The sequence below is a fragment of the Pleurodeles waltl genome, chromosome 8, assembly GCF_031143425.1.
Source record: "Pleurodeles waltl isolate 20211129_DDA chromosome 8, aPleWal1.hap1.20221129, whole genome shotgun sequence".
NCBI classification, from domain to species: domain Eukaryota; kingdom Metazoa; phylum Chordata; class Amphibia; order Caudata; family Salamandridae; genus Pleurodeles; species Pleurodeles waltl.
Window position 1 is genome coordinate 146,837,329 of NC_090447.1, and position 22,150 is coordinate 146,859,478.

At 44.0% G+C, this 22,150-nt stretch overlaps 1 protein-coding gene across 4 annotated transcripts in view; it reads right to left on the minus strand.

The window, feature by feature from the left end:
* The window catches only part of LOC138249824 (disks large homolog 2), a 3,298,389-nt gene that overhangs the window by 17,739 nt on the left and 3,258,500 nt on the right, over positions 1-22,150 (minus strand). The gene's annotated exons all lie outside the window — the stretch shown is intronic.

Sequence of the window (22,150 nt, forward strand, 5' to 3'; positions counted from 1 at the left end):
TCACAACAACACACATCACAACTGCCACACAACAACACTCACCTGAATGTTGCAAGCAGCAACACACCACAAAGCGCAACATCACAACAATATCAATACTATATGCAAGTGCCACACATACTGACACAACCACAGCCCCTACTCCAGCTCCCTCCACTTCAACCAGCCAATCTCACACACATACACATACTGACCCACACACACAACCTGAAGCATAAATTGACAGGTATAGGTCCAGTTGCAATATGCACACAGTTGACAGGTGTGAATGTATTGTCATTGTGATGCATCATTTATTTGGCAATGAATACTGACCCCAAAATGAGAGTTGTGTATGTGTGCGATGTGATGTTTATCAGTGTGTATTTATCCGTGTCTGACCCATTTGTGTCCCCGACATATGCATGTCACAGTAATTCAAAAACATTAATGTGACATGTACACGTCTGCTGTGGTCCCGATCTCATGTGCAGAGACCCCCCAATGCACACAGCCAATGCGAGTTCCCTATCCTCGTGTCCAGTGATGGGGGGGTTTGTGTTTTCTCTGTGGTCAAGTGGCAGCAGTGATGGAGGGTGTTGTCCAGTGGTGTCCAGTTGGAAATGGAAGTAAAATTCAAAAGGTCAGATTTCACCCCTAGCCCCCAATCCTCAATCTGCCAAGTCAGAAGTGGGGGTCAGACCGCCACATTTTGCTTGGTGGTAAGGTACATCCAAATCTGCATGGTGGTTAGTGTGGCTGGAGTCCTGTTGCCAGTAAATCTTTCCTATGTTGCCGTGGTGGCAGATGGGAATCCTTGGTGGAGTCGGTGGGACTCTTGCAGGTTATTGTCTACGGGACCACCAACATCTAAATCGGACTGGATTGATTGCCAAGCCGGCAACAGTGTTTCCTTTGAATAGGTGGTAGCGGACCCATTACCGCCAAATACAAAAAATATCAAAGATGAACTTTCCATAACTCAGGAAGGAGTTATATTGCAAGGATCCTGATTCCGGAGAGTCTATGCCAAAACATAGTTGCTCACGAAGGACCTCATGGTATTGTTGCCACGAAGAGAGCTCTCCAAGACCAAGTGTGGTTTCCATAAATAGATAAATTAGTTGAAAAGGAACTTAAGGCCTGTGACCTATGCAATTGCCTGTAAACCAAAGTTACTCAACATACTCTGAACATGTCAGAGTTCCCTAAACATGCCTGGGAGACTTGATAATCAACATCATTTAATGGTAATTGTAGATGAATATTTTACATGTCAGAGTTCCCTAAACATGCCTGGGAGACTTGATAATCAACATCATTTAATGGTAATTGTAGATGAATATTCGCATCTTCCTTTGGTTGAAGATCTTTCAACCATGACACATGAGCGAGTAATCAAAAAACGTAATGGCATCTTTGCAACAAGAGTTATACCAACCATTGTGAAGTATGATACTGTTCCACCCTTCAACAGTAAAGAATTTAGGGAATTGTTGGAGCATCTGAACATAAAGCATAAAAGATCACACCTTTATGGCCACAGGCTAATGGACTTGTTGGGCGTTTTATGAGTATACTAAAGAAAGCAGTGCAGCGTGCAACTCTTGAGAAGCTCAGTTTGAAAACAGTATTGAATTCTACTTTACAAGCTTATCATTCAACACCCCACTCGACCACAGGTGAAAGTCATGTGACTTTGATGTTAAGGACAGCAATGGCAACCAAGTTACCTCAATGGACTACCGAAGGAGAGAAAAATGAAAACATGATTCGTACAGGGGACTTGGTTAGCAAACAGAAAATGAAAGTTTATGCGGACAACATACAAAAGATCTCTCTTTCAGAAAAGGAGATTTGGTGATCATTCGATAGGTACGCAAAAGAAAATTTGATGCTCCTTACAATGCTGAACCTTTCCAAATAGCGTCTACCACAGGACACATGGTAACTGCCCAGCGCCCTGGGAAGTATATTACCAGAGACTCTTCTCACTTAAGGTCTGTGTTTCATTGGTCGTCAACATGAGATGCTGAAAGAAAGATTGATATTTTACCATCATCAGCAATCTCAGACATTACCAATGGTAGTTTACAGCTTCCCGTAACCAGAACGGGTTGATTGATGAAAGAGCCAAAAAGATTAATTATAGAGCAATAGTTGAACATGTTTCTATATATAGGTTTTTGTGTATGTCCAATGATTTTCTAAATAAAATTTAAATTTTTCTTTTAACAGAGGGGGAGATGTATTGTCTTGCATAATTTTCATGTCTCTGGCTCTTTGAGGGCTCAGTATGACATGCAGAGGAATAAAGATGTGCGATTTACTGCTCCTTGTGCGGCCTAGTCATTGGCGGGTATCGGCTGGGGAAGGCGCTACATCCCAGAAGTGATGGTGTAACAAAGGAACATGGAGCCTCCCATAGCCCATATGACCTCTTGGGCAAACCAGAGATCTGAACGGGCAGCCTCGCTGATGGACCTTGCTGTAAGTCAGAACTTAGACTCTTTTGCCTCTTTGAACACTGCTAATTATCTTTCTGAAAGTGCTCTGACTCCATCAATGGCATATAAACTGATCAAATGTAATGTTAATAGAGCCAATACTGTAAGCGAACTTGCCCAATTGGCACAATTGAAAAAAGGAAAGGTAAGTGAGCTTGGGCCAAGAGCATCCAGGGCAGTGCAAGAGTACTATCTAGTCCACTGGCATGCCCTGTGCTCTTCAGGGCAGGGGTGCTTATTTCATTTATGCTGTAGTACCCTCCTTCTGGGGTGTATATACCCCCATAGCATCTGAGCCTAGAGGAGCGATCTGCTCTGGTATCCCAACGTAATTCTTTGGTAATCTCTGGAAATGTTGACTCTGGCTCACTTAACACGGAGAATCCTCATGAGCCTTCAAATCCTGACTCTAGCTCTGTGTGTCCCACCGCACCAAACACTATCCTAGATCCTTTTGGTACTCTAAAGACAACTCCTATAGAAGTCATTAAGTTGGTACACCTTAAGATAGGGATGCATGATAAAAAAATGAGCGGGGAATTAGTCTCTTGGTGCATGAAAAGCTCTTGAACCAAGTGGTACCAGTACTGGGTCTAAGGTCTGCTCATCCCTCCCCCCTTAAGTCAGATAAGTGTTTGACTACTGATGAAATGACAGGCTGCATCAGCCAGCTTTGGCAATCACTGGGAAATCAAAGCTGGGTGGTAACTGGGGAGATGATTCTCTAGCTATTGATCCCTCTGAAAAAGGGGTCCCCCCTCCTCCATCTTCTGCCACCTGCTGGTACCGTTCAGGTAGATTGCTAGCCATCTCTAAAGGATATTTTCCAGCTAATACGAGTCCCAGATATGCAGAGAATATGGGGGTGTCTATCTCAAGATGCAACTGGCTGTTAATCAAATATTGTAGAATACTGGACACATTTCAGGTGGGGTGGAAGAGTTGGACCAGAGGACAGCAGAGAGTGAAGACACTATGGCAAATGTAGTGGCACAAATGGAAATGCAAGAAATTGAACTGTGGCTCATGCAAAGAAATCTAGAAAACAGACAGCTCCACAACAACCTGCGTATCCTGGAGATCCAAGAAAACTGGGAAGGAGGAGATGAAAAGAGATTTGTTGTGTATCTTTTTCAATAAGCTTTCCTCAGTTCTCAGACTTGGATTGGGACTCGCAGATCCAGTGAGCCCATCATTTTCCACTCCATTTACACAATTCCTCACAATCACCTGCTAAATACCCTCTTGATTCATGTTGGCAATCATATCCTTCGCAAGAGGTGTATTCTAGAAGTAAACCAACTACACTGATCACCCTCAGCTCGATAAACTTTTTTGTCTGGTCTGACGTCTGCCATACTACCAGTCAACACCACTGGAAATTCAGGAAACTAATTGTACCTTTGAGAGAACTTGGGGCTCAGGTCTTTCTTCAGGAACCTGCATGCCTTAAGATGATCTGATACAGAAGGACATATATGTGCAGAGAGGAGGCATGATGGTCTAGGAAAACTAAAGATGATGATGATTCTAATTCTGTCTACACTCGTAAAGAGGTTGTAATTCCAATCAAGGAGACAGATGGGTTTCCCGGGACTAATGAATCTTGCACTAAGTCTCAGGAGTAGTCCTTAATATTAATCCTCTGACAGCTATCTGGGAGACTTGGTACTTTTTGCCTTTTGCTTTTCTTTTTCCTTAGAGCTTAAGTTGCTAGCATCACTTATTCTGGGATTTTCACAGAGCAAAGCAGCTCATGCGTGGTTTAAGATTTGGTTGGATGTGGCAAGTGAAGAACAGTATAGGCACAGGTCTCAATTTCTTTTAGTATATAATGTTGACTTAGGCGGCGAGGTCTGATGGTCTCTCTCTTTACACTCTTTTTCTTTCGCTTTTTGTTTGCTAGTTTAATCAGCTTTGGGGTGTTCTACATTAATGTTTTATATATTGGATTAGGGTATTTTCCACTTTTCTCCTCTTGGAACGGTGTCCCTTATTGAGTCAGTGTGGGGCCAGGTAGGGCCATTGTCCCACGATGGCTATGGCAGGGATGATTTCCCCTGCAGTAGGGCCTCTCAAGGTGGGCTCTGAGGGGCGGGTTGGGTGGGGTGTGGCTGTGACTGGTGGGGTGGCAAAATGCAAAAGGAGAGGGTCACTATAAACTTCTGTGTAGTTAGTGGAGATGGTGCATTTCTCATGGGCCAGATGGAGAAATGAAGATACTTAGAGACAGGATATCCAGGTTACGTTTAGATACAGTCAATCTAAGGCCCATATTCATACTTTTTGCTGCAAAACTGCGCAAAAGCAGTTTTGAAGCAAACAATATAGCACCGGCTTCGTCATTTCAAAGTGCCAGCCAGGCACTAAAGCTATGGAATGCCGCAAGCTGGCGCTCAGGTTGGGCTAGTGTCAGAACAAATTACATTAGCCTGGTGGGGGTGGTGGTATGGGTGAAGGGGGTTTTGCCTCAGAAAATTATGCTAGGCTGGTTAGAGGCAAAACAAATATCATTAACCAGCCTAGTGTCATTTCCTGACGCAAAACCATCCACACCACATGACTCCTGTCATAAACAAGACAGGGGTCATGCTCACTACCCCAATGGCCAGCACAGGGGACCAGGGTCCTCTGGGCATGGCCATTGAACCCAGTGCCATGCAGGGACCCCATGTCAGGGCCAACGCACTTAAATTTGTTTTTTAATACTTACCTATACTTACCCTACTTACCTGGGATGGGGCCCCCCATTCTCTGGTGACCCTCTGGTGTGGGTGGGGATGTTCCTGGGTCTTGGGGTGGGCACCTGTGGGCCCATTCCAGGGTGTTTCACCATGGAAACGGGTCCACAGGTCCCCTAACGCCTGGTCTGACCCAGTTGTTAAATAATGGTGCAAAGCAAGCTTAGCACCATTATTTAGCCCCTCCTCCCACCCGTGTGTGATTTTAGCATGGGAGTATAAATATGGGGCTATGGGGTTAGCACCATTTTTTAGATGGGAACGCCTACCTTGCATCTCATTGACGCAAGGTAGATGCACACATCAAAAAATTGTGCAAACTCCTATATTTTGAAGTTAGACGTGTCTAATGTCAAAATATAAATATGTAAAGTTTTGCGGAATTTGCGTAAAAAAATGACGCAAATTCAGCGCAAACATAGTATAAATATGCCCCACAGATTATCTGCTCCGGACCAGGTTTTCATTTATCTGAGCAAATATTGGTGTTTAAGCTTGTGTGTTGGAATGTAAGAGGTCTAAGCAGCCCCCTCAAAAGATGCCTGCTCAAGGAGACATTAAGGGCCTGATTTATGAAAAGTTAGCGCCACCTTCGTGAAATTTTTTTGATGCAAAAGCGACGCAAGTTTGCGCCACTTTTGCGTCAAAAAATAACGCTGAGGCCGCGCTAACTTTTCATAAATCAGGCCCTAATTCTCTTTAAACCCTATATTTTATGTCTCACAGAGATACATGTTGCATTTAAGGACAGGCCTATATTTAGGCAACTTGGATACCAATTAGGGGTGGTAACATCGCAACACGTCTGTATGAGAGAGGTTGTAATTCTTTTCAGTCTTACTCTGTGAGCCAAGATTATTAAAACAAGGCCTGATACGCTGGGTAGATGAGTTAATATCCACACAGAGTTGGATTAAATTCAATTCAAATTGTGGGATTTATGGTCCTAATCAGGATGATCCCCAGAGTTTGATGTAATTATGACTGAATTTTTGACCTGGGAGGGGAAATTATTTGTTCTTGGTGATTTCAACTGTGTCCTTAATTACAGTGTTGACAAGGCTAATACTCGCGTCACTCCTTGTATGATCAACGTTCAACGGGCAATTCTGGAACTAATGAAGGTGCATGGTCTGGTTGACGCTTGGTGGGTACTTATGAAAGCTTGAGCTTTACATACTATTCTCATGTCCACAACTAATATTCTCAGATAGATAAATCAGATCCCTTGCTCCAAGGGATCTGATTTATGATATGGAAATTGGTGTTGGTCCCAAGCTGATATCTGATCACAACCCCGTTGTTCTGTCTTTAAAAAAATAGTCAGACAAGAACTAAGTGGAGCTGCTGGTCTTTAAAGAGCTATCTCATGATAGATCAAGACTATAAAATGATTATGCATTTATCTCTTATGGAATTTACTGTGATTAATCTGGGTTTAGCTCCTATCTCTATGGTCTGGGATGCCCTAAAATCACATGTCAGGGAATCTACTATTGAGTATGTTGCTAACCGCAATCAGTAACTGCTGTATGCTGAAGCTCAGGGATTAGTGGACCTATCTGGGCTAGAAAGAGTGCATGCTGCTGCAATTCTTGCAAAAGATTCAGCTGAGAGGGAGTGCTTTTTTCAAAAGGTGAAGCGTCGAAGCAAGATCGGACAGGTACTTCCACAAAAAGAAGGAGCAGTTTTTCTGAGTACGGAGGGTGAGGATTACGAATCTGGGACGTCTATTGAAAAGATATTAGCCTTCAAAAATAAGGAAGGATAAAGCAGGAATTGCATTGAGAGCATTCATGGTTATAACAGTCAGGTGGCAACCTAGCCCTGTGAGATCCTGGAACAATTTTGTATGTATTATCAGTCCTTATATAATGCAGAGAATGTTGATGACCATTATTCGAACATACAAATCAAGCACTTATTAGGTTCAGTTCAGAGCCCGAGATTAGATTGAATGGAAATTGATAAGCAAGGTAGCTCATTCAAATAGATTAAAGGGTCTGTCTTCTCCCTCCCTCCCTGGTAAGGTAGCTGGACAATATGGTAGACAGAGTTTTATAACCTTTTTGTTGATGTACTGGCTCCTCTTTTCTATTATTTACTGAGAGTATCAATCAGGGCCAAGATATTTCAGAGTCATGGGAGTTAGCAAATATTGCAATCTTCCTGAAAGAGGCAAACCCTCCATTTGAGAGAGGGTCATACCGGCTGATTTCTCTTATTAACACCAATGTTAATATCTACTCTAAAAATTTAGCCATTAAGATGGCAGTGGTGAGAGATACTTTAGTCAGTCAGCAGCAGCATGGATTTCTTCTGGGCAGAGTTACAGCTATATACACTATGTACACTAACACTACAATCAAAGTTTTTCATATGGCCAACAATCTACACCAATAGGCTGGCATGATCCACTCTGATGCTGAGAAGGCCTTTGACAGGGTATCCAGGCCTTATCTCGGGGGGATTATAATCAAGATGAGACTTGGGGATAAATACAAGCATTGTGTTTGGTCACTGTATCAGAAGCCAAGAGCTAGAATACTTATAAGTGGCAAAACTTCATAACCATTTGAAATTCTATGGGGTATCTGGCAGGGTTGCCCCTTCTATTTCAATTTTTTTATTTATCTGGAACCTTATATAGTGAATGGGGATAGGGTGCACATAAGAGCTTATGCTGCCGATCTTGCTATATAGTCATCCTATGCCATTCTAGATGTTTCAGACATAGAACAGGAGGCATTCAGTTTTGACAATGCTTCTAGATATATTTTGAATCAGAATAAAACGTACATTATTGTGAATTACTCTATATGGGTACCAAATCTACGGTTCACGCACTCTAACTTACTTAGACATTGTTGTCTCAAGTGATATACAAGAAGTCCCTAAGCTTAATTATGAGGTATTTCTTGATAACACTGTTATGCTGCTGAAGCTGTGGCATAGACTTCCTATTTCTCTTATTAGTAGCTGTCACATTCTAAAAACGGATGTGCTTCTGAACTTTCTTTATCTATTTTGCGCTATCCCTCTACAAGTCCCTCGCTCTCTCATGAATCATTGGACTCTTTGAGAGCCTTTGAGAGCTTTTTGTGGGGCTACCACAGAGCTAGACAAGCTATTAGAGGGCTCAACAATGTACTGGAAGAGGGCGAATTGGCCATACCATAATTCCAATATTACCATTAGGCTGCCTTTGGAGAACACATTCTAAGCTTGGTTTCAGAGATGTATGATCCCAACATTCTTAGCATTTATGAAACCTGCCTGGAAACAGAGGCATGTGCCTGCTTCTTCAGATTTGACCGCAACTATTTTAAGCAAGTATGATTTAATGAGGTGCAGAATACTTAGTCTATTTGGAGGGATTTGAGCAAAAAATCCACCCCTACACACAGAGGAATAATTTGCTACTGCTCAGTTTTAATGATTCTACTTGTCAGGTATGGCATCATCTTGGTGTCCGACTTTTTTCCTGCCAATAAAATTTTCTGATCTGCATGGAGAGTTTGCTCTTCTAGCTAAAAGTACCTTAAGTATCTTCAGATATGTAATTTTCTAGGGCGGCAGTCAAATAGTATAGTCAGGAGACATCATTTATTGGAACCCATGTTCAATTGGTATTGTAAGGTTATACAGGTGCTTCCATGAGTCGAGGGAAAATAAAGTCTATATATTGGCTAAAAAAAAATCTAACCTGCTAGGACTAGAGGTAGGCCCTCTAATGACAGTCTCTGTGTTTATTGTACCTGTGACTCTATTAATGTTGGCTAGGCTGAAGCTGCAGCAATAAAAAACTATTGTAATGCTACACTGTACACCAGAGGTTGTAGCTACAGTGGCGAAGGACCATGTGTTTGCCATTCACTGCCCCAGATGTGGATATGTAGACGCATATATCATTCACGTGTTTGCAGTCTGACTCGCAATCCAAGGTCATTGGAAAGACATTTGTCTTTGGCTCTCTAATATGCTTGGGGTTAGGATGGAACTTGATGTTTCGATTATTATGCTTGCTACCAAATGGAGAATGCCTGGTTGCAATATGCAGGCTTTAATTTTTTCCATCATTATTGCTAGACTTTGTACTGCGAGAGAATGGAGAAGCCATTTGTCAGCCACTTTTGACTCCCTGCTCATCACAATGCGTCACTACTTCGAAAAGGAAGCTGGTGCATTGAAATGTAAAGGGAGAAGGCTATATTTAAGACTCGTTCACACGTGTAGATTAATATTTGCTTATGAATAATGGGTCATAGCTGTTCTCTTGGGTGTGGCAATGATATCTGCCCTGCCATGCACTGCTAATTGCCCCACAAATTACGGCACTCATGGCATCTTTGATAACATCACTTATAATATCACAGCAACATTTGTAATGAAATTATTGATAACAATGCTGTGCATGGCGGGAACGCGAGTTATAATTACCTAAGGGCACGAGTCATAGTTCCTTCAGTAACTCTAACTGGTGAATTTCAGTGGCTTTTAAAGTTTAAAACATTATGCTGTGGCTGAACATTTCATCTAATTACATTACTTTAACCTTCTTTTCTATATATCACTGAAAAAACAAAGGTTACAGGGACGTTATAGCTAGGAAATAGAATTAAAAAAAATAGAAATTCACTTAAAAATCCAACGGTTACAGGGACTTTATAGTTAACTCCCATTTTAAACGTACAAAACTATAGAAATTCACTAGTTACAGTGAGAGTTATTTCAAGTAACTATAACTCATGCCCTAAGGTAACTATAACTCACACCCCCATCATGCACAGTTTTTTCATCAAAAATATTGCTGCAAATATTACATTGATATTATCAATGATGTTATCAAAGATGTCATGAGTGCCGTAATCTGTGGGGTAATTAGCCGTGCATGGCGAGGGCGTGAGTTATAGTTACCACCTCAGATTCTGGATTGCAAGGATGTAGGAAGCAGACTAGCCTGTCTGAATGGTGCAGATAATAAATGAGAGCTTGATTGGCATGTTTGTCTTAACCTTAAACTAAAAAGGCATAGAAGGAAAATTGCCATTTCACTGATCAAGAGCATGGCAGCTGAAATGTGGTTATAAGGTTATGTCTTATATAAGGAAGAAAAATTATCATAAACTTTGATGTGTAATTATATGCTGAACAAAAGGCATTATTCAGTAATCTGTTAAACAAAAGAAGGCACAAGCATGAACTGCCCCTTCTCATTCCACAGAACACCATAGAAATTAAAGGTATATAAGATACTAATGTAGGTGTGTGTATAAGGAAAAACTGCAACGGCCACAGGTGTCCAGGGAGGAGGGTGGGCACAAGTGACTCTACAGTACTACATGCCACGAACAGATTCTTACAGGGTAAGTAACATACACCGTTCAATGGCATGTGTGGCTGTAGATACACTTGCTCTACCTGGAAGTGGTGGCTAATGTGTAGGTGTTGTAGTGGTTTGAAAAAGGGTACATAGCACTGCCTGGCCTATACTGGCTTGCTGGTGTGCTAAAACATCCACACAGTAATGTTTGGTAAAGGTTTGTGGTGTGGTGTGGATAATGTAGCTGCTTTACATACGTCAGCTATGTGGATGTTTCTTAAAAAGGCCATGGTTGCGCCCTTCTTGTGAGTGGAGTGTGCTCTGGGAGAAACAGGTAAAGGTCATTTGGCCTTAAGATTGCAAGTTTGAATACATTAGACTATCTATCTGGCTATGCCTGATTTGGATATAGGGTTGCCTTTGTGTGGTGGTGAAAAGGCAACAAAGTAGTTTAGACTTTCTGAAAGTTTTAGTTCTATCTATGTAAAACATGTGTGCTCTTTTTACGTCTAATGTATGAACAGCTCTTGGGGTGAAATTGAGACACTACCTTAGGTGGAAATGTAGGGTTGGTGAAGAGAACCACTGTCTCTGTGTATTTGGAAGAAGGGTTGAAGCCTGGAGCTCACTAACACCCCTAAGTGAAGTGATGGCGACTAAGAATGCCCTCTTCCAAGAAAGAAAGTGAAGGGGGTATGAGTGTAGGGGTTCAATTGGGAGACCCATGGGACGGGTAAGGAAGGTATTAAGGTTCCAAGAGGGTGCTGAACCCTTCTAAGAACCCTTAGTGGAATAACTTGTTTGAGCCCTTCCATGAAGGCTTTGATGACTGGAATTTTAAACAGAAAAAAGTGCTGTCTATTTTGGAAGGAGACAGTCATTGCAGCAAGATGCAATAGTATGGAGGTGCACTCTAAGTTTTCCTTTTGTAAGTGAAGCAGGTAGCAGCAATGTCTTGCATGGTGGCTTTGAAAGGCTTTTGTTTTGAGTAACAGTAGCAGGCAAAACATTTCCATTTTGCTGCATAACAGGCTCTAGTGGTGGGTCTACATGCTTCCTTAAGAATATTCACACATTCTGGTGGTAAGCTAAGGTAACCAAGCTCTACGACCTCAGGAGCCAAATTGCTAGGTTGAAGGTTTTGGGGTCTGGGTGTCTGATGTGTCTTTGATTATGAGTGAGAAGGTCCGCCCTGTTGGGGAGCTTCTCGTGTGGAACTACAGAAAGATCTAAAAGTGTTGTGAATCAAGGCTGACGCGTCTAAGTGGGACCTACTAGGATCATTGTATGATAAGTTTGCCTGAGCTTCCGAACCAGAAACAGAAGGAGTTGGAGAGGCGGAAAAGCGTAAGCAAATATCCGGACCAGCTCTTTCACAGTGTGTTGCCCTTGGAGAATGGGTGTGGAAACCTGAAGGCAAAATTTGGGCATTTTGCTTTTTCTGATGCAGCCAAAAGGTCTATTTGGGGGAATACTCACTTTTGGAAGTATGGTAGGGGGACTTCTGGGTGGAGTTCCCATTCATGGACTTGGTGCTGCATCCTGCTGAGCAGGTCTGCAAAGCCAGTGTCTGGTCCCAGAAGGTATTCCGCCAACAGGTGAATGTTGTGATGTACAGCCTACTTCCAAATGGTCTGAGACAGTTGTGATACTTATGAAGATCGTGCCTGCCCCTGTTTTTGTAGGCAATACATGGCTGCCAAATTGTCAGTCTGGACTAGGACAACCTTGTGAGACAGGAGAGGTAGGAACACTTTCAATGCTGGGTGAACAGCTTGAAGCTCTAGGTAGCTGATGTGTAGAGATTGGTGTCTGGTATCCTAGAGACCCTGTACTGTTAGGTCTTGTAGGTGAGCACCCAATCCTATCTGTGGTGTGCTTGCCCTGAGAGTGATGTAGGAACAGGGTCCAGAAAAGGCTGCCCCTTTAACAGGTTGTTGGTGTGCCACCAATGCAGAGAATGGTGAGTGTGGTGGTGTATCAACACTAGGGGGTATATTTATACTCTGTTTGCGCCGAATGTGCGTCAAAAAAGTTTGACACACATTCGGCCCAAACCTTGCCCCATATTTAAACTATGACGCCCGACCCTGCGGACGTCAAATATCCTCCGTGTGCGTAATTTTTTGGATGCAAAAACCACCTTGCGTTAATGCCATGCAAGGCAGGCGTTCCCGTCCAAAAATTGACGTTAAGGCCTGTGCGCCTTATTTATACTCATGTGTCATTTTGACGCACAGGAGGGGGCGGGCCTTAAAAAACGGCGCACAGCCTGATGTGCGCCGTTTTTTAACGCCTGGGTGAGGGCAGGCGTTAAGGGACCTGTGGGCTCACTTCCAAAGTCTCTGACCATGGAAGCAGTACAGAGGTGCCCTTCCCTGCCCCCAGGGACACCCCCTGCCACCCTCACCCACCTCTGGAGGACACCCATGGATGGGGGGACCCATCCCAGGTAAGTACAGGTAAGTTGAGGTAAGTATGATTTTTTTATTTTTTGAAAGTGGCATGGGGGGCCTAATTTGGGCCCTCCTCCATGCCACTGTGCCCAATGGCCATGCCCTGGGGACAAAAGTCCCCTGGGCATGGCCATTTGGCAAGTGGGCATGACTCCTGTCTTTGCTAAGACAGGAGTCATTGCAATGGGGGTTGTGTGTCAAAAAATGGCGCAAGTCTGGTTTGAGCTATGATTTTTGACTCAAACCGGATTTGCACCATTTTTTGACTCACAACCCCCATTTTCCCCTACGCCGGCGCTGCTTGGTTTGAGTCTTTTTTTTTACTCTGACCAGCCCGCAGTGCTGGCTAACGTCAGTCCTTAAATAAGACGCTCACCTGGCGTGTAGGAATGGCGTTAGCTGTCTGTACATTTTTCGACGCAAACCAGCACAGGCGCTGGTTTGCGTCAAAAAGTATAAATTTGGGCCTATGTCTTCTAACTGACCATGTGATTGGGACCACCGATGAGCTAGACATTCCTGTAATGTATGCATATGGAACCTTGAGTGGGGATCCATGGCAATGCAGGAAGCCATCATCCCTAGCAGGCGCATAACCATCCTCACTGTGAGTTTCTGGTTTATCTGAAACTGAGGCAATGTTATGTGAAAATTCTGAATTTGAGCTTGATTGGGGTAGGCTAATCCTAACTGTGTGTTTAGGATTGTTTCTGAACGCTCCTGTAACTGTAGAGGTTGCAGGTGAGATTTGGGGATGTTGATAATAAACCCTAAGCTGTGAAGTAGATCTATTGTCATCTGAGTGTGTTGTTGGCACTGATGATGGGCGCTGGTTTCGATAAGCCAGTCATCTTGGTAAGAAAATGCATGGACATTCTGTCTGTGCAGATGAGCTGCAACCTCTGCTAGGCATTTGGTGAACACTTGAGGTGCGGTGGTCACCCAGAATTCTGAACTTATAGTGCTTGCCCGCTATGACAAACCTTAAGTATTTGCGATGAGCTGGGTGTATTGATATGTAGAAGTAGGCGTCCTTTAGGTCTAGTGTTGCCATAACCATACCTTGTTGAAGAAGTGGAATGACATCCTCGAAGGTGACCATTTAGAAGTGTTCTTATAGGATGTATTTGTTGAGAGGCCTGAGATCTAACATTGGCCTTAAAGACCTGTCCTTTCTGGGAATTAGGAAGTATAGGGAGTACACTCCTGAGCCCTGATTTTGAATGGGAAAGGCTTCTACGGCCCTCTGAGAAGGGCTTGAACTTCCTGTTCCTGGGAGCGCGAGATGGAATGTTGGTAATGAGCTCCAGACAATAACCATGTTGGATAATGGCTAATACCCATTTGTCTGTGGTGATAGAATGCCTGTTGGGTGAAAAAATTGCAGTCCCCCCGACAGGTGTTGTGTGGTTGGTAAGTGCGATAGGGTAGTCATTGTTTGACAGAGGGTGTTGCTCCACGAGGGAAGACACCCTTACCTCTACCCTTCTTGTTGTTGCCCTGAATGTAGTAGCCTCTGGTGTAGGAAATTTGTGGCTGTTTTTGTTATGAGGTGGAAGCCTCTGCAGAGGTAGACTTATAGGCCCCACAGTAGGTTAGGCGACGAAAGGTCCCCCTGGGAGTAGGTGTTTGCAATGCTCCAATTGCTTTAGCGGTGTCAGTGTCCTTCTTGATCTTTCCTAAGGTAGCGTCTATCTGCGGACTAAACAAATGCTCTACGTTGAATGGCATATTAAGTACAGCCTGTTGGACCTCTTGTCTAAAGTCAGAACACCTTAGCCAAGCGTGTTGCCTCAGGAGAAGCCTGATTTAAGAAAAGTGGTGCAGCGTCCAATGCAGCGCCACTCTTCTTGCGCCCCTTAGCACCCCCCTAATGCCACTATGTTTGCACCTTATTTAAGATACGGCGCACCATAGGGGTAGTTAGGGGACTAGCGTCAACATTTTTGACGTTAGTTTGGCGCTTTGCAGGATTAGCATTAAAATTGTGACGCTAATCCTGCAAAGCACATTGAGGCCCATTATAAATATTGGTGGGCCTCCTTTTAACACCAGCTCTGTGCAGGCGTTAAAAATGCCGCAAAAAATTCATGTATTACGCCACTTTGTAAAGATGGTGCAGAGATTTTTTAAGCTAAAAGCCACATTGGTGTAAAACAATTATGCTAATGTGGAGCTAAAGCTTTTTAAATCTGGGCCCTAGTGTTAGTTCCCCGAGCTGCAGTATCTGCTGCATCTAAGGCACAGTGTATAGAAGTGTTGGTAATGGTTTGCCCCTCTGTTACAATTTGTTGACCTCTTTTCCTATGCTCTTGTGGGCGGTTCTGGAGTAGCAACTCCATTTCATCCCAGTGAGCCCTGTCTTAGTGTGCTAGTAGAGCCTGGGAGTTGGCGCTATGCCAATGGTTGGCAGCCTGGGCTGCAACCCTTCTCCCACAGTGTCTATCCACTCGCTTTCTTTCTCTGGGGGTGTGTCACTAGTCACCTGAGAGTTAGCCATCTTGCGAGCAGTATTGGTAACTATGGAGTGGGGTGGTATTTGGGCCCGAATTAAAATAGGGTCAGGCGCCGTTGGATTATATTTTTTTATCTACTCTAAGAGTGATTACCCTGGTCCTAACAGGATCTTTAAAGATGTTGTCAGCCTCACAAATCACATCTTTTAGCATGGGCAGATGCTGCGTGTCCTTGTGTGAGGTAGCTAAAGTGTCAAAAAGTAAGCCTTGTTCAAGTGGTTCCACGGGTAGTTCAACAGTGCGGAAAGCTGCTGCTCTCGCAATGACTTCCTGGTAAGAGGTTGCGTTCTAAGGCGGGGAAGGGAGAGGTGGGTAAAGATCAGGGTCATTCCCTGTATTGGGATCTGTGTCACACATGTCCCATGGGTCGAGATCGTCTTGTGGCCCCTCCTAACCCACCAGCATCCGATTGTGGTGACCTTGAGGCGATATGTATAGGGGGTCTTGTGGTGGACATAATGGTTGAGGAGAATGATGTGATGGTGAAGGTGGTGGAGGGGGAGGTGTGGAAGGAAGTGTAAGCACTGGTGGCCTTGTCCATGGTTTTCTTCATAGGGGAAAGAAGTAGATCCAGTGCCTCCTCAAAAGTCAATTTCCTCTTGAGTGATGGAGGAGAGGAGGGCGTAGTGAGTATACAGTCAGTTCCTGCTTGGATTTGATTTTTTTGCTGCTGAATGTACAGTTTTTCCAAAATAGGTTCAATAGGTTAAGTGGAAACTGATGAAGACAATTGCTTTTGGCTCAGAGAGGTTTGGAACCGAGAGTCTTGGCTTTGAAGTGTGAGGCTTCGTTGGTGTTGAGGTGGAGGGAGTCGACTGCCGGCATGTAAGGTCGAGACACTGGCAAAAAGTGTTCTTGGTCCAAAAAAGAAATGTCAAAGTATTAGACTTGAAATGTTCTTTCAGCATTAGGCCAGAGGGTGGGGCATCCGAAACAGTTTTCCAGGTCCGACCATGGTTGGGCAGCAGTGGTGGACTGGTGACCTCTTACTGTGGGCATACTGAAGCTGAAGATTTTTTGGGTGGCTTGGTTGGAAAGGCGGTGGCAGGGGTTGCAGTACTTACTCATTTAGTGGATGGAAGTTCCTATATCTCTAAGTCTACCTCAATGTAGTAGGTGGAACTGTTGTTGAGATAGAAGGCCTCCTCTCCTTCGACGGTTGGTTCCCCTTGGGCTTGTCGGAAGTGTCGTGTGAGGCTTTTTGAGACATTTCGAGGCAACAAGTCCTGTGGTCCCAGAGTGTCTTCGTCAACCAAAATGAAATACATGTCTCACAGTTGGCTTCTTTGTGGTCCGGGAGATATACAAATAGCACACCAAATGTTGGTCTGTGTGTGGGTATTTCGTGTGACAATGGGGGAAGAACCTAAAAGGCGTGCATTCCATTACCAGCAAATATTTTCATAGGCGTCGAAGGTAGGCCCTGAAGGGCGGTGGACCAAATGTCTCTCGTTCAAATGAAGTTGAGCCGACGAGTTTTTGAGGGGGTGCAGATGTAGATAACGCGAATACAGTACCTTTGAAGATAGATAAGGACCGAAGAATTGAATCGAAATGGAGTGGAATCATGGAGCGAAGGCACACACGTCCAAACCCGACAGCAGGGAGAAAACAATCTAACAATGGTATCACTCGACAGCGTCACTCAAAAAACTGCTTTGAAGAAAAACAACTTTCACAAATCTGGTCCCAAAAATAGATGGTAGGAGTATGCAGAACATGTGTTTCTACAGCCACATATGCCGTAGAGCAGATATTTCTCCTCTGTATGCCTTACCTGGGGAGGCATAGGATTTGGACCCATTCCCAGGCCCAGGTACACCAGTAATGATAAATCTCGGAAGGTGCCAAAATCCATGGGTGAATGCATGGGAACTCCCACGCTCCACTCATGGAATGCCTTCCACTGGAAGTGTTGGACCTGGCTTTTTGACAGGGACATCCCCAAACTTTTTGCCTCCTTCCTCCTATTTTTTCTGACCTGTTGTTGTTGGCTTTTGACCTCTGGGCACTTTACCGCTGCTAACCAGTGCTAAAGTGCATATGCTCTCTGTGTAAATTGTACTACTGATTGGTTTATCCATGATTGACTATTTAATTTACTTGTAAGTCCCTGGTAGAGTGCACTACATGTGCCTAGGGCAGGTAGATTAAATGCTACTAGTGGGCCTGCAGCACTGGTTGTGCCACCCACCTCAGTAGCCCCTTAACCCTGGCTCAGGCCTGCCATTGCAAGGCCTGTGTGTGCAGTTTCACTGCCACTTCGACTTGGCATTTAAAAGTACTTGCCAAGCCTAGAACTCCCCTTTTTCTACATATAAGTCATCCCTAATGTGTGCCCTAGGTAACCCCTAGAGCAGGGTGCTGTGCAGGTAAAAGGCAGGACATGTACCTGTGTAGTTAAATGTCCTGGTAGTGCAAAACTCCTAAATTCGTTTTTACACTACTGTGAGGCCTGCTCCCTTCATAGGCTAACATTGGGGCTGCCCTCATAAACTGTTGAAGTGGCAGCTGCTGATCTGAAAGGAGCAGGAAGGTCATATTTAGTATGGCCAGAATGGTAATATAAAGTCCTGCTGACTGGTGAAGTCGGATTTAATATTACTATTCTAGAAATGCCACTTTTAGAAAGTGAGCATTTCTTTGCACTAAAATCTTGTTATGCCCTTCAATCCACGTCTGGCTAGGTTTAGTTGACAGCTCCTTGTGCATTCACTCAGACACACCCCAAACACAGGGTACTCAGCCTCACTTGCATACATCTGCATTTTGAATGGGTCTTCCTGGGCTGGGAGGGTGGAGGGCCTGCCCTCACACAAAGGACTGCCACACCCCCTACTGGGACTCTGGCAGACAGGATTGAACTGAAAGGGGGCTTGGTGCATTTCTTATACACTCTTTGAAGTCACCCCCACTTCAAAGGCACAACTTAGTATAAAACAGGGCCTCTGCCCTACCTCATCAGACACTTGCTGGAGAAGAAACCTGAACCAGAAACTACATCCTGCCAAGAAGAACTGCCTGGCTGCTCAAAGAACTCACCTGTCTGCTTTTCTACAAAGGACTGCTGCCTTGCTGTTGGCCTGCTGCCTTGCTGAACTCTTGTCTGGCTGTAAAAGTGCTCTCCAAGGGCTTGGATAGAGCTTGCCTCCTGTTCCCTGAAGTCTCAGGACCAAAAAGACTTCTCTCTTCCTCTTGGACGCTCCGTGCCCCGAAATTTTCGACGCACAGCTTGTTCCGCGGCAAGAAAAACGCCGCACACCGATGCTGATCGACGCAACGCCTTTGGGATGACCAAAACTTTGACGCACGGCCTCGCAAGGACAACGCCGCCCGACTTCCCGGGAGAAATCGACGCGACGCCTGCCGTGAGATCGAAACTTTGACGCACGGCCTCGCAAGGACAACGCCGCCCGACTTCCCGGGAGAAATCGACGCAACGCCTGCCGTGAGATCGAAACTTTGACGCACGGCCTCGCAAGGACAACGCCGCCCGACTTCCCAGGAGAAATCGACGCAACGCCTGCCGTGAGATCAAAACTTTGACGCACGGCCTCGCAAGGACAACGCCGCCCGACTCCCCAGGAGAAATTGACGCAACGCCTGCCATGAGATCGAAACTTTGACGCGCAGCCCCGCAGAACGACGCGCAGCCGGAAAACAAGCAGGAAAATCCACGCACAGACCCGGGACATCTGGTACTCCCTGCAAACCACAGTAAGAGACTGTCCGCACGCCAGAAAACGACGCACGACTCCCCGCGTGGGAAATAACGACGCAAGTCCGGGTGTGCTGAGGAGAAATCGACGCACACACCAGTTTTCCACGTACCTCTTCTCCTGTGGCCCTCTGAGGAGATTTTCCACCAGAAACCACGTACTTTGTGTTTGAAAGAGACTTTGTTTACTTTCTAAAGACTTAAGACACTTTATATCACTTTTCAGTGATATCTTTACAAATTCATATTGCAACTTTGATCGTTTTGACCTGAAGATACCCAGATAAATGTTATATATTTTTCTAAACACTGTGTGGTGTATTTTTGTGGTGTTATGCTATGTTGTTGTATGATTTATTGCACAAATGCTTTACACATTGCCTTCTAAGTTAAGCCTGACTGCTCGTGCCAAGCTACCGGAGGGTGAGCACAGGCTGATTTTGGATTGTGTGTGACTTACCCTGACTAGAGTGAGGGTTCTTGCTTGGACAGAGGGCAACCTGACTGCCAACCAAAAACCCCATTTCTAACAGGAAGGTAATGCAAGGCAGCATTATACACTGCGTTACGTTTCTTTGTATTTACTGAACCACGCAAAGTGGCTTTGTATGTCGTATTAAATATAAAATGTGACACAATCCTAGTGGAAAATACTATTAAATCTGCCCCAGGTGTAATTTTGTTCACCATTTTTCTGCATTGTGCCCCAAAATTTCATAAGGCAATTAAGAAGGAAAACCAAGTTTCGGTACCCCCTTTTTCTCATACCCCACTTGATGGATCATCCTGACCGAAACTCTTCACAAAGGAGCTGAAGTTTATGAAATTTTATTTAAACATTTTGTAAACTCTGACCTAACTGTAAGTACACAGTCCACAACCGATCAACCACTGTGTTTATATATATATATATATATATATATATCTATATATATATATACGTGTATATATATATATATATATATATATATATATTCTATTTATCTATTTAGATAGAGATATATACACACTTACCTACAAAGTCAGATTTAAACATTTTTAAGAAACAGCTCTGACTTGCAGAGATAAATTGGAAACTTTAATGTGTGTGGCAAGGCACAGTGTCAGCTTGTTTTTTCTGTGTCACCTCTTGGTACACTCAGCAGCCGTAGCAGTGGAGCACAAGGAGGGTTGGGACAAATAAAGCTGGCCCCCATCTACAGACACCACCAGTTTGAATCAAGACACTTTGTACCATTACTACACTACTGACTGTAGCTATCTAACTAACAAACTATGCCATCTGGATTAAGCTACAATCACATGATATTAATTGAAATGTACTACAATACTATTCGCAAAAAAATGGGTCACAAATTGTGACTCTAATACATACCTATGTACTATGAGGTCGGATTGTAAAATACCGACTTGGAAGAGTACGCAATATGACCTACTTAATTATTATTCATTTGACAGCTTGCAAATTGAGACTCCCGCCGATTGGCTACCTTTCTATTGATGGTGGCCTCCAAAGGTCAGCAGACCACCATCCCAGTGAAAATTTTTATAGGCTTCAGTGAGAGTTGTCATTGGGCCTCTGGACCACTGGCTGCTCCCCCTAAAGCTGCTACCTTCATTCCCAAAAGTGAAGGGACTCAAAGGGGTTGTTTTTTCTCTTTATGAATCAGTTACCACTCCAAGTGGAGAGTCAATAACTTATCAATGGTTTTCAACTGAGATTCTGATCACAAACCATTGATACACATGGTACTGGATTGCAATTTGGAAGAGTTGCTCACATTATGCCCCATCCAAAATGCAATTCAGTAGCCATCTCTAGACCCATTTTAGGAGGCAGTAAAACTGCCTGCCTCCTAAAATGGGTTTAGTGCATATACAATAACTTTTTAGTGATTCTAAACCATTTGATTTTGTGACACTGGAAATAATGACACCCAGCCAAACTTTTGTCTAGTAAATGGGAGATCACAGACCCAGGCAAAAATATGCCCATGTTTTCAAATGTAGAAATTTGCTATATCAAAGCATGTTGTCCCAGCCACACCTGGAGATATGATATCTCTATCTCCATGTATCATGGCTCTACCTGTGCACATCATGGTGGAGTGAAAGTGAGGAAAAGAAATAAGGCATGGGTGGATTATTTGATTTAATCTCAGTCTCTAGCCATTATGCATGTTTGTCAACCATATGGAAAACAGTATTGGTCCTACTCTAATAGAAGCAGTCCATCCAGACTTGTCAGGCCAGGTTTCCTCCAAGCCGGATCACAAGCATCTCTAGTTGGTTTCAACCTATTCAGACCTTTTCAGTAGAGTGCTGTTTAAGCCTTATGACACAGTGAGCACAGGATCCGTGTCTATGAATCCCTGTCACACCGGGGAAAACAAAAACAAATAATCAATGGACTGCTTGAGTTAATCTCAGCTGGTGGCAATTACTCTGGGCTGCAATAAAGTCCATCTTTATTTTGCCCAGCATGCCACCTCAACCAGTAAGCATTCCATATGCAAATCAGCCTTGGTCTTCATCTAAAAGGAAACGTCCAGCCTGAACTGACAAGTAAATTTCCCTACAAGTAGACACACAAGCAACTCAGAAGCCATATAATGTTTTCTCCTGGGCATCTATGGCTGGTTACACATGTGCACATGAAGTCTATACCTACAAATATGAATGGTGCATCTTGCCATAGAGTTACTACACCTATGCACATAGGATCCTCACCTAGGAATGTGGAGGACATGTCTCCCTATTGCTCATGGGCATCTAGCCTACTGTGACCTTCCAACAGGAATATCCAGGCTGCAGCTTAATTAATATATTTGTGTCAAGTAAAATTGTTCCTAGGATGTCAGCTGGATCAAAGTTCATGTGATACAGCTCTCTACAATGTCATACGTGTGA